We start from the raw sequence: 12,247 nt of genomic DNA on the forward strand, positions 1-12,247 counted from the left end.
AAAATATATATTGCAAAAGCATTTAAAAAGGGAGCAAATGAAACTCACAATATTGTATTTCGTAGTAAAAATACATATGACGGCATTGAACAAGTGCAAGGTTGGCCTCAAGTTAACGAACCTATATTAATTATATATATTTATTTGTTGGTCAATATCTATCTAACAATTTAGGTCAGGTCATAGTGTATCACAATCCTAATGCTCGAGATTATCATGCAAAAATCAACGAAAGTCATTTAATCCGAAAATGACTTCAAAAACCTATTTATGTTTATTATATAACCTTAATATAGTCGTTTTATATATTTAAATATATTTATCAGATTTTATTAGAGTAATTAATACAAGTCATTTATTAATAAATAAAAATTTATATTAAGATTTATATATGATAAAAATATACTTTTATATATCTCAAGTAATAAAATTTATAAAGTTCACTTAATATATTATAAAAATATAGTGGTATGTATTATTAATGTAATTATATTAAGTGTGGTAAAAATATTTATAAAATAATATTGATAATAATACTAATGAGTAAAAGTTTGTATTATATTGTAATAATAATAATTATTATTATTATCCTACTAATAATAATAATAACAATATTTATATTTATTAATGATGTTATTAATTAAAATAAAATGATAATTCTTATCACGATAACGATACTTTTTAATATTAATTGTAATAATAATATTTTATATAAAAATAATAATTCTCTTCAAAATGATAATTTATAATAATAATAATACTAAAATGATAATAATAATGATATTTTATTATAACAATGATATTTCTTTTAAAAATGATAATTTTAGTAAAAGTGATAGTTTTAATATAAGTGATACTTTTAATAATAATAATAATAATAATAATAATGATAAAATAATGAAAACGATATTTTTCTCTTAAATCAATATCTTACAATATTTTAATTTCATCATGATACTCATACTCATTATTTCCTAATCGATTTGTTTAATAGCTTTTAGTCATCTTTTATATCGCATTCATAATAATGATAATAATAGTATTCATAATAATTAGATGATACTAATATTAGTTTTAATAATAATACTACTAATAATAATAATTATAATAATGATAATACTAATAATAATAATACTAATAATATTAATTATAATAGTAATAATAAAAATAATAATAACCTTAGTGATAATAACGATAGTATTAATAAAAATAACAATTTTTTTTAATAATAATACTTATATTAATAATGATAATAATAATAATAATAATAATAATAATAACGATGATAATAACGACGATAGTAATAATAATCATTTTAATAATAATAATACTAAAATTAATAATAATTCAGTTGACTATATCTTTTAATCCGTTCATCGAAACCACACGATTCCTAAATGAAAAGTTATTGATTTTTCGTCAGCTTTCCAACGACATGCATATCATATATCTTATCCTAGTAGCATATGTATTAAATTCATGATCTATCATAAACTATTTAATAACGAAATTAAACATACAAGCATGCATAATCATATATACTCGAGCACTAGTCAGGGATACACTATTAATATATAAAAGTTATGAGTGCTCACGTATCAATATTGTGGTTCAATATTGCAGGAAAGTACGTAGACGCAACGGAGATAATAAACACTAGTTTGAATCACGAACAAAACCCCCGGACCATACCCATATCCATCATAGCTAAAACCCATAATTTCCTTAGCTCTATCCCGCTCGAAAAACCCGTTTTGAAATAACTCGTTCATGACCTCGTCGTAATATTTTATGTATAATACTAATAATAAAATTACTACTAATATTAATATCATAAGATTAATAATAATCTTTAATAATAATATTAATAATTAAAATAAATAAATACTATAAGTAATACGGAGTAATATAGAGAAGATGTTGAGAGTGTGAATTAAAACGAACCAGAATTCGATATTTAAAGACATATTTCACCCACCTACCCCTTAATGCGATGGCATGAGGATTGTGTGGAGAGCTCATGCGATCACATGAGACACAAATCCAGCTCACTTCACAATTCTTATGCTACCGACACCTTATATACATATATTTAATAAATAATATATTAAATCTTTAGAATTAATTAAATATTATATTATATTCTCGTGCATAATTGATTTGAAATTTTAGCACAGATGAATTGTACGTTGACGCTCGACTTACGTACCGGTTCCGGTTTTTCGAACGTCCTTTCGTACGTTTAGAAAACTTGTACTTTACGTTTCGCGACACGCACCTTTAACAATAACAAGCCTTATTTCACCAATAATTATACTAATTGAAATGTAACTTATTCATTTGAGTGTTTTGGTCATTTGCTTCTTTAAATTGACGTCTCGTTATATATGATAATATTAATTTAAATCAAACGTTTTGTATATAGTTAATATTATATTTAATCACTTTGTAAAATATATATATATATATATTCTCAAAGAAAAATATAATTTTGTACATATTATATAGGATTGAAATATTTATTTAATAATATTATATTTTAGTTTTTCGAAAGTAATTATATTTCAAAGTTCATTTATAATCGTTTAAATAATAGGAAGATATTATGTCGTATCACGTTTACGTTTTTGAAACACTGTATATATACTTGTAATTTATAATATAAGTTGTAATTAAATTCATCAAAATTCATAAACAGATTATCATATAAAATGTTTTAATAATAAAGTTTTTTTTAAACTGAAAATGTTTTAGTACGTTTGAAACTAAATCAAGTAGATATTATAAATTTGTTTTTCAAAGTTAGATATATTTAGGGATCATTTTGTTTAAAGGTTAAACTAATGGGAATCGCTATATCATAAAATGTTTTAGAAAAGTAAAATCGTATTTAACTCATAACAGGTTTCCGAGTTTTTAAATTACCATTTGTTGGTGAAGCGTAAGATATAGTCCGAAGGTTAGATAAACGTATGAAATTACTTTAATGAAAAACATCATTTTTCTTAACTTGTCGATATCCATTTTCTAAGTTATCTATATTTCCAACATTTCTCTTTCACCCTAAATAATATGAAAGTTAACTAGTTAACACCTATATAGGAAATCGAATAGGAAACTCCACTAACCCTTGTCTAGTTCCTTCTTGTAAATCACTTTACCAATTATTCCGAATACCGTTAAAAAGAATAGATTTCATAAATCACAGTAGACCTCACAACAGAGACTTGTAATCATAATGAATCTTGATAACTCAATCATTTGATATCATATTGTAATTCTGTCGATAAATATATTGAACAAATATGTTCATGTAAAGTATTATACGTTTAATACTATGTTAACATTCTCAAGTTATAATATATATACATATGTATATATATAATCATATCTATTTATATAATGGTTCGTGAATCGTCGAAATTTGGTCGAGGTTAAATGAATGTATGAACACAGTTTAAAATTCTTAAGATTTAACTTGACAAACTTTGCTTATCGTGTCGGAATAATATATAGATAAAGTTTAAATTTGGTCGAAAATTTTCGGGTTGTCACAGTACCTATCCGTTAAAGAAATTTCGTCCCGAAATTTGATTGGGATGGTCATGGCTGACAATAAGTATGTTTTCATGACGCATACAAGCTAAAAATTAAAGTTTTATCATCAGCAAATAACATGGACAAAACAATTTGATTTTTGTGAAGAGTACGAGTGAAGCTATCACAAAAGAGTGAAAGGAATAAATATAGATTCGTCATATCTTTTGACGTAGACAGGATTGATTTCCAGAGTTCAAGGGATTTAGTGAAAATCTTTGTAATAAGATTTGATTATTCGATAATTAAGAAATTAGGATCCTCTTCGGTTAAATGCGATGATCTGTCTCGATTGCTCTGTCTGAGATTTCACTATAAATCCACCTTCTTCGTTTCCTTATTTCCACAGCTCATACTTTAAAGCATTCATCAATATGCTCCATCCAGTTCTGATTCTTGATATACTCCTAACTTTCATTTCTGTCATTCTTCTTTTTCATCTTCCGCCAGAAGAATCTATTCACTTCTACTATACTCTTGGTTTTATAGTGTTTTTAGTCCTCCCTTGTCTTTATATTGCTATATGCATCGATATATACGGTTTATAATTTCTGGGTGGTTGTTGGGTTTTATATCTTTCCTTATATTTCGATGTCTCTGCTTCTGTCTTTCTATAATCATTGACATCCACAGTTAATACTCTCTCCAATTTACTGTGATTTATACTCCCATTGATATTTTTAAACTTCATGCTTTTGTTTTATCTTCCCGACTTTAAATCAAGCGAATAATGGTCCAGAATACGTAGATATGAATTTCGGAATGAACATAATTAATGTTCTAAGAAGGAAATTGTAATGACACGATCTTGACTTATCAAATTACCAGAATATCCGAAAAAATAGAACTATCAAGTAGATGTGTTCTTAATGTGTTTGGAGATGAGGTAGAATGTAAGAGTCGTGTGACATGGCACATGATGACGATGTGGTCTGTGAATCATCACGTTCCATTTAAAAACTCAGCATGACTTACTATAATATAATCACGTTGATCAAGTGTCATTATATTATACTAACTCATGCTTCAGTTCCCAACACTACTTCAAAACATTCATATTTTAAATTCGAATTTTACAGAATTTAGAAACTAAAATAGTTTCCTTTATGATGTAACGCAGATATCGCGAAGAGATAAATGATTCCAGATAAGGATAGTTATGAAAATACCTTCAGAAATATCGAGGGTATTTATAATGAAAGATACGATGCTATCTTAGGATTTCTAATATCGATAGATGATGAAGAAGATTTGTTCGTAAAGGTTTAGAGTCAGGAGCAAGGTGTTCGATAATAATTTCAGTAGACACTGAATCATTTGGATTCTTTGAAAGTAGGTTTAGTCCTTGTGATTTGTCCACAGCCTCCTTCATGGTTTGCTCAATCCGTTTTCCAGTACCAAATCTTCTCTTTTTCTGAGCTTTGCCAACACACTATTCTCTATCATCAAACTTTTGGCTGTTAAGGTCATTTACAGTCTTTGCTGCTTCATCGGCATTTTTTAAAATTTCGAGAACTAGTTCGCAGTTTAGGGTGTTTTTCAGAAACTTCACATTCGAAATATGTAAATCTAGGAGATATACGTTATATGTATATATATAACTGTTGGCGTAGAAATGCTGCGAGATCAAAAATACTGATTGCTAATTCCTGGTGGTTGGTATGGCAATTATTGTTACAAGATGTAGATGAGTACTTGATAGAGTTTTAATGAATGTAATGATTTTTCAAAAAGTCAAAGATCAATGAGGTTGTTGATAAGTTTACTGCTAATCTGGTGTAATATAAACGGTTCCCCGGTAACGATGATGAAGGACAAACTTATATTTCAAAGTTATAATAAGGCTTATTCGAATAAAAGGTCGATGTTGATTTGTTGGAGCTGTGATGAAACTGTCTACTTTGAAAAGGGATTAAAAGGTTATTTTTGCTAATAAATACCAAAGGGTCTGACACGAACACGTGTTAAACTATGACTTTGGTTTCGAGAGTTTTTCAGGTGCAAGATTGTGGGTAATATGTGATTGGATCATTATTTCGATTGTTCATTATATGAAGTGTTTTCAGGAATTTTGAAGGGTTTAAACACAAATTGTAATCGTTAATATACATATGATGTTCTAGAATTTTGAATGATACAAATATTTTTTTGGGTAAAAGTGATGTTCTAGCATAATTTTGAAGTCAAAATATAGCTTTGAAAGATGTAGAAATCTAAGAGTGATGATATCGGTTATATCTCGACTTGGATTCTGATATGTTAAAATAAGAATATGTAATTGAATTTGGATGAGTATGGTTGTTTTGATTTCTATGAAAGAATGTATATCGTTGTGAAAATAGTGAGTATAGTTGATGATTGCTGAATTAGAATCGAAGAATATTACATATTAATTGTGAATTTATATATCTCTCGGGTATTACCTACCCGTTAAAAGTTTCACAAGTATTATTTTGTACCAGGAAATTTCATTACAGTCTTTATGAAAATATATGTATATTTTCTTCAGATGTAATACAGATTTGATGAGTTAATACCAAATTAAGCTCATTTGATCTTAGGCTGGAATTAGAAATGAATAGTCTCTAACATTGGAGAATACATAATTTTCACAGAGTATTTCACTACTGTGATCAATACTTTATTATTTATTCTTATGGATATTTCCTTAGTGAATCATGTTGATGCTCATAGAACTCTTGCTAACTTCACAAGGTACGAATGATGTTTTCTAGAAAGTTTTGAGTATATCGAAAGTGTAAAATCAAACATGTAATTGAATAATACACTTAGTTATTATGAAACGGAAGTCACTGAGTTGAAACAGAGATCGTAGTTAATGATAGTTAAGTTGTTAAGGAAGGATGTACATCTTAGTATATTAGTAATATGAATTCAACCGAGTAGTATCTACCCTTTTTCAATTCATACATAATAGCTTAGTACGAAAATATTTATGATGGTTTCAAAATTTATATATATAAGATATACATATAAATTCTTCAGAGAAATTGAGTTAATACTTCATAACTCGTTGATACACTATAATCGTTGTTGATTCGTAATGATGTCCACGGTGATTTTTGAACTGGCGAAGCTTGTGATGTTATAGGTGTTGTTGACACTGACAGTGCTGGTGATGCTGACGGTACTGTTAATGCTGTTGGTAAAACAAGTCTAGCTTGTAACTCGTGCACTATCCTTGTCAAGGATTTTACTTTTCCTTTTATCATTTTGGTCCACACATCTGATTTATGGTTAAAGCTAGATCATATAATCTCTAAGACTTTGGAAATTACATAATCGCCGCGTAAAATTCATCCAATGAAGTTATGAATCAATACTTCATCAGTTATTATTGTTGGTACTCCTTGTTATCTATGGTGCGTATGACGTTGATGTTCGAGGTACAGATTGTGATGTTGAGGTGTAGGATGCGAATGTTGTTGTTGGTGGTGGTGATGATACTGTTGGTGTTGCGGATGGTGGTACCGTTGCTGCCGGTGCTGCTGCTAGTGCTTGTAATCTTTGCACCATGTTCTCCAAAGCCACTACCCGAGCGGGAATCTTGTTGACTTCTTCTATTACACCAGGATGATTGTCGGTTCGGACGAGCGGATGAATAAGATCTAAAATTCGAGATAGTATATAGTCATGGCGAGATACTCTGGAGATGAGAGAGAAAATAGTATCACGAACAGGTTCGCCGGTAAGTGCTTCAGGTTCTTCACCAAGAGGGGAATGTGCGGGATGGAAGGGATCACCTTCTTCTTACCTCCAATGATTTAGTAGACTACGAACCCATTCTCAATTCATCCAAAATTGATGATGGCTGATTGGTTGATCCATTCCGGTTACACTGTCTTCGGAGTTCAGGTGAATATCCATATCGGAATAGCTGTCGGAGTTTAAGGAGTTTGAACTAGATACAGGATCCATCTTGTATAATTAGGGAGATGATTTATGATTTGAAATAGATTATAGGATTTAGATTGGTACTCTTCAATACATAACTTACATATGTATATATAATACCAAAATTCCATAAATCACGGAGGAATTTTCGGAAAATATCAAGAAAAGTTTATAGTAACAGATATGCTAAGATACGAAATCGTCTGTACACTATGTATGCAATAAATGCAGGAAAATGTGTCTAAACTTAAGGATGATAAGCATGTAATTCCCGACAAAGAATGATAAGCAAAACTTTTTGATATGCAGACACGGTCGAAGTCCAGACTAACTAATGCATCTTAATAACTATCCGTTAGACACACTAATGCAAGACCTGGTTCGCTAAGACCACCGCTCTGATACCACATGTGACGACCCGTCCTAATCCATAAGGACGAATACAATAACATATGGTTACATTGTGAGGTATTTGACCTCTATATGATACATTTTACAAACATTGCATTCGTTTTAAAAGACAAACTTTTATTTCGTCGAAAGTTGACAGGTATGCATACCATTTCATAATATCCAAACTATAAATGACCTAATCTGTCATTTGATTAATAATAATCTTTATTGAACTCAATGACTTGAATGCAACGTCTTTTGAAATATGCCATGAATGACTCCAAGTAATATCTTTATAATGAGCAAATGCACAGCGGAAGATTTCTTTAATACCTGAGAATAAACATGCTTTCAAGTGTCAACCAAAAGGTTGGTGAGTTTATTAGTTTATCGTAATCAATCATTTCCATAATTTTAATAGACCACAAGATTTCATATTTTCATTTCTCATAAATATCATGCATGCATATAGCCATCTGCATAAAAATCATTCATATGGATTGAACACCTAGTAACCGACATTAACCATAATGCATAGAATATCCTCACAGACATCGACGTCTGTATAATAATAATCTCGAAGTACTAAAGCCATCCATAGACATGAATGGGGGTTGTTAGGACCAATAGATCTATCTTTAGAATTCGCGTCTATTAGGGGCCATTTCTCTAATTCTTAGGTTACCAGACTTGAAGGGCGATATTCAATTTCAATAATCTAACCATAGAATGTAATTTTCGAGTACTTGTGTCTATTTCGTCAAACATTTATAAAAACAACGCATGTATTCTCAGTCCCAAAAATATATATTGCAAAAGCATTTAAAAAGGGAGCAAATGAAACTCACAATACTGTATTTCGTAGTAAAATTACATTTGACGGCATTGAACACGTGCGAGGTTGGCCTCGAATTAACGAACCTATATTAATTATATATATTTATTTGTTGGTCAATATCTATCTAACAATTTAGGTCAGGTCATAGTGTATCACAATCCTAATGCTCGAGATTATCATGCAAAAATCAAGGAAAGTCATTTAATCTAAAAATGACTTCAAAAACCTATTTATGTTTATTATATAACCTTAATATAGTCATTTTATATATTTAAATATATTTATCAGATTTTATTAGAGTAATTAATACAAGTCATTTATTAATAAATAAAAATTTATGTTAAGATTTATATATGATAAAAATATACTTTTATATATCTCAAGTAATAAAATTTATAAAGTTCACTTAATATATTATAAAAATATAGTGGTATGTATTATTAATGTAATTATATTAAGTGTGGTAAAAATATTTATAAAATAATATTGATAATAATACTAATGAGTAAAAGTTTGTATTATTTTGTAATAATAATAATAATTATTATTATTATCCTGCTAATAATAATAATAATAATATTTATATTTATTAATGATGTTATTAATTAAAATAAAATGATAATTCTTATCACGATAACGATACTTTTTAATATTAATTGTAATAATAATATTTTATATAAAAATAATAATTCTATTCAAAATGATAATTTATAATAATAATAATAATAATAATAATAATAATAATACTAAAATGATAATAATAATGATATTTTTATAATAACAATGATATTTCTATTAAAAATGATTATTTTAGTAAAGTGATAGTTTTAATATAACTGATACTTTTAATAATAATAATAATAATGATAAAATAATGAAAACGATATTTTTCTCTTAAATCAATATCTTACAATATTTTAATTTCATCATTATACTCATACTCATTATTTCCTAATCGATTGTTTAATAGCTTTTAGTCCTCTTTTATATCGCATTCATAATAATGATAATAATAGTATTCATAATAATTAGATGATACTAATATTAGTTTTAATGATAATTGTCATAACCCGTCCTTAACCATAAGAACGTGTTAGATAACGTATGATTTCATTGCGAGGTATTGACCTCTATATGCGACATTTTTTAAAAAAAAAAACTGCATATATTATACATTACAAACCATAACCATTATTTTTGTTACAAGCTTTAGACAATAAAAAGATGATTATCGTTTAGCGATAATCTTCGACTTACAAACTTTACATATAATGATAACAACACGATTTCGAGCATATTTTACAACACAAATCCTTGGGTATGCAGTTTTATTTTTGACACAAATATGCGTACGCAAGATCCTGCTCAAATTCAACATAACGCAGCGGAAACTTTAGTAATCACCTGAGAATAGACATGTTTTAAAAGGTCAACATAAAGTTGGTGAGATATAGGTTTAATGCCGGCAGCAATATATATATATAGACCACAAGATTTCGTATATAAACAGTTTAATAAAAATATTCTAAGTGATTGAGCACTTGGTAACCATACTTAACATTTAATCACGTCGCATATTCCCTTTATTATGAAATCTTACTACACCGTACCAAGTGTAGTCACGAAACGAAGTACTGTGCAACCGTTGAGTACTGGTCGTCCAGTCCGGTTGGGGTTGTCAGGCCCGATAGATCTATCAACAGGATTCGCGTTTACAATACCGCTGTAAATATTAGTTACCAAGCTACAGGGAAGTATGCCAGTGGTACAACTCAACGTAGAATATATTTTTCAGTTACTTGTGTCCATATCGTAAATCATTTATAAAACAGCGCATGTATTCTCAGCCCAAAAATATTTAGAGTTTAAAAGGGACTATATACTCACTTTCGTCTTGAAGATATATATATAATTTGACTTGGTCTCCGGTTGATATCACGAACCTATCCATATATAATATATCAATACCTTTTCTTTTTAAACAAACGTCACATATATATACTTGTTATACTTTTAATACTTTGAATAATTCCTTAGTCCGTAGTTAGCAGTTCGTTGTTAGTAATTCAATTTTAATGGTTCATTTTTAGATGTTTAATATACCCGCAATGAAATAAATAAAACCCCCAACGAAATAAATAAAACCCCATCGTATATGTATTGGTCGAGATTAATCTTGACCCACGGTACCGGTGTTGTCAAATGACGTGTTGCGTACATAAAGTACCGGTGTTGTCAAATGACGTGTTGCGTACAATCATGGGATCTTATGATTAATCTTCTCGTGTTGTTTACGGGTGATCCTGAACCATATAAAATTGAATTATAAGTACATATATATAAAATATCATGTTAACTTAAAAAGATGTGATTTATTTAATTTTTTCCCAATTATTTTCGTGGCTAAACTAGTCTTGGATATCCGATTTTGTTTCGGTCATAGTTTCTTCGTTACAACTCCGTTTTCGTTGATTCAACTTGCCATCTCCTTGGATCGAGTCCCTATTTAAGACTATGAACTGTAAATACCTTAGTTTGTATTCAAAATCACACGGCATAGGTCAAACTTTAGTGAAACTTATGAAGTTAATCATTTTCCATCATGTAAACAACCTCAAATGATTATTTTTCTAAAAATACTTATACTTTGAGTTAAATCATGAAATTTTTACGTGTTATCATATTCATAGTAAAAATTATTTTTCCAGAAAATAAACCTCCAATTCAAAGTTTAAGATGGTTTTTAATTATCCAACCCAAAACAGCCCCCGGTTGCACTCCGACGTCGTAAATTCAGTTTTTAAGGTGTTCTTTGAAAAACCAAGTTATACCTTGTTAAGTTAGAATATAATTAAGATATGTTACAGGTCTTGAAGTATTTTAAAAGTTAAGTTAGAAGGATCTATTTAGTTTGCGAACAAGTTTGAAATCATTCAAACTATGTTCTAGTTTATAAACTCTTATATATATAGCTTTAAATATATGAATTGAAAAAGAGTTGAAGTAGAGTTTTTACCTCAAGTTTAAAATGTAAAGTTGCTGGAAAGAAGTAGTAAAATAAAAGTTGAGAGAGTTCTTGCAAGTGTGTGTGAAAATTGGAAGTAAAATTTGGAAAATGAATGTGTAAAAATGAGTTAGAAATGGTGCTTATTTATAGGCTTGAAAATTTGGTTTTTAGTGAAAATATCTAAGATAAGTTAAAATTTATTATGTCATGAATGACATATTATTCCAATAATTGAAGATTTCTATTGGTATATACCAATAGTAAATACTTCTAGAAGCTGTGTATAGTACCCTAGATATACGTATAGGATTATTGAGGAAACGGAACGAGAATTCAAATATAACTATCTTTTGTAAATATACTTATATTATTTTATGTATAAAAGCCCTTTAAAAATGATTAAATACATTACTTATACGATATATGTATAAACATTATAAATCATCAGTATTTATGTCAAATAACGTTACGTAGGTTATTGTTTTGAAAACTTAAGT

The sequence above is a fragment of the Rutidosis leptorrhynchoides genome, chromosome 10 (genome assembly GCF_046630445.1).
Source record: "Rutidosis leptorrhynchoides isolate AG116_Rl617_1_P2 chromosome 10, CSIRO_AGI_Rlap_v1, whole genome shotgun sequence".
Lineage (NCBI taxonomy): Eukaryota > Viridiplantae > Streptophyta > Magnoliopsida > Asterales > Asteraceae > Rutidosis > Rutidosis leptorrhynchoides.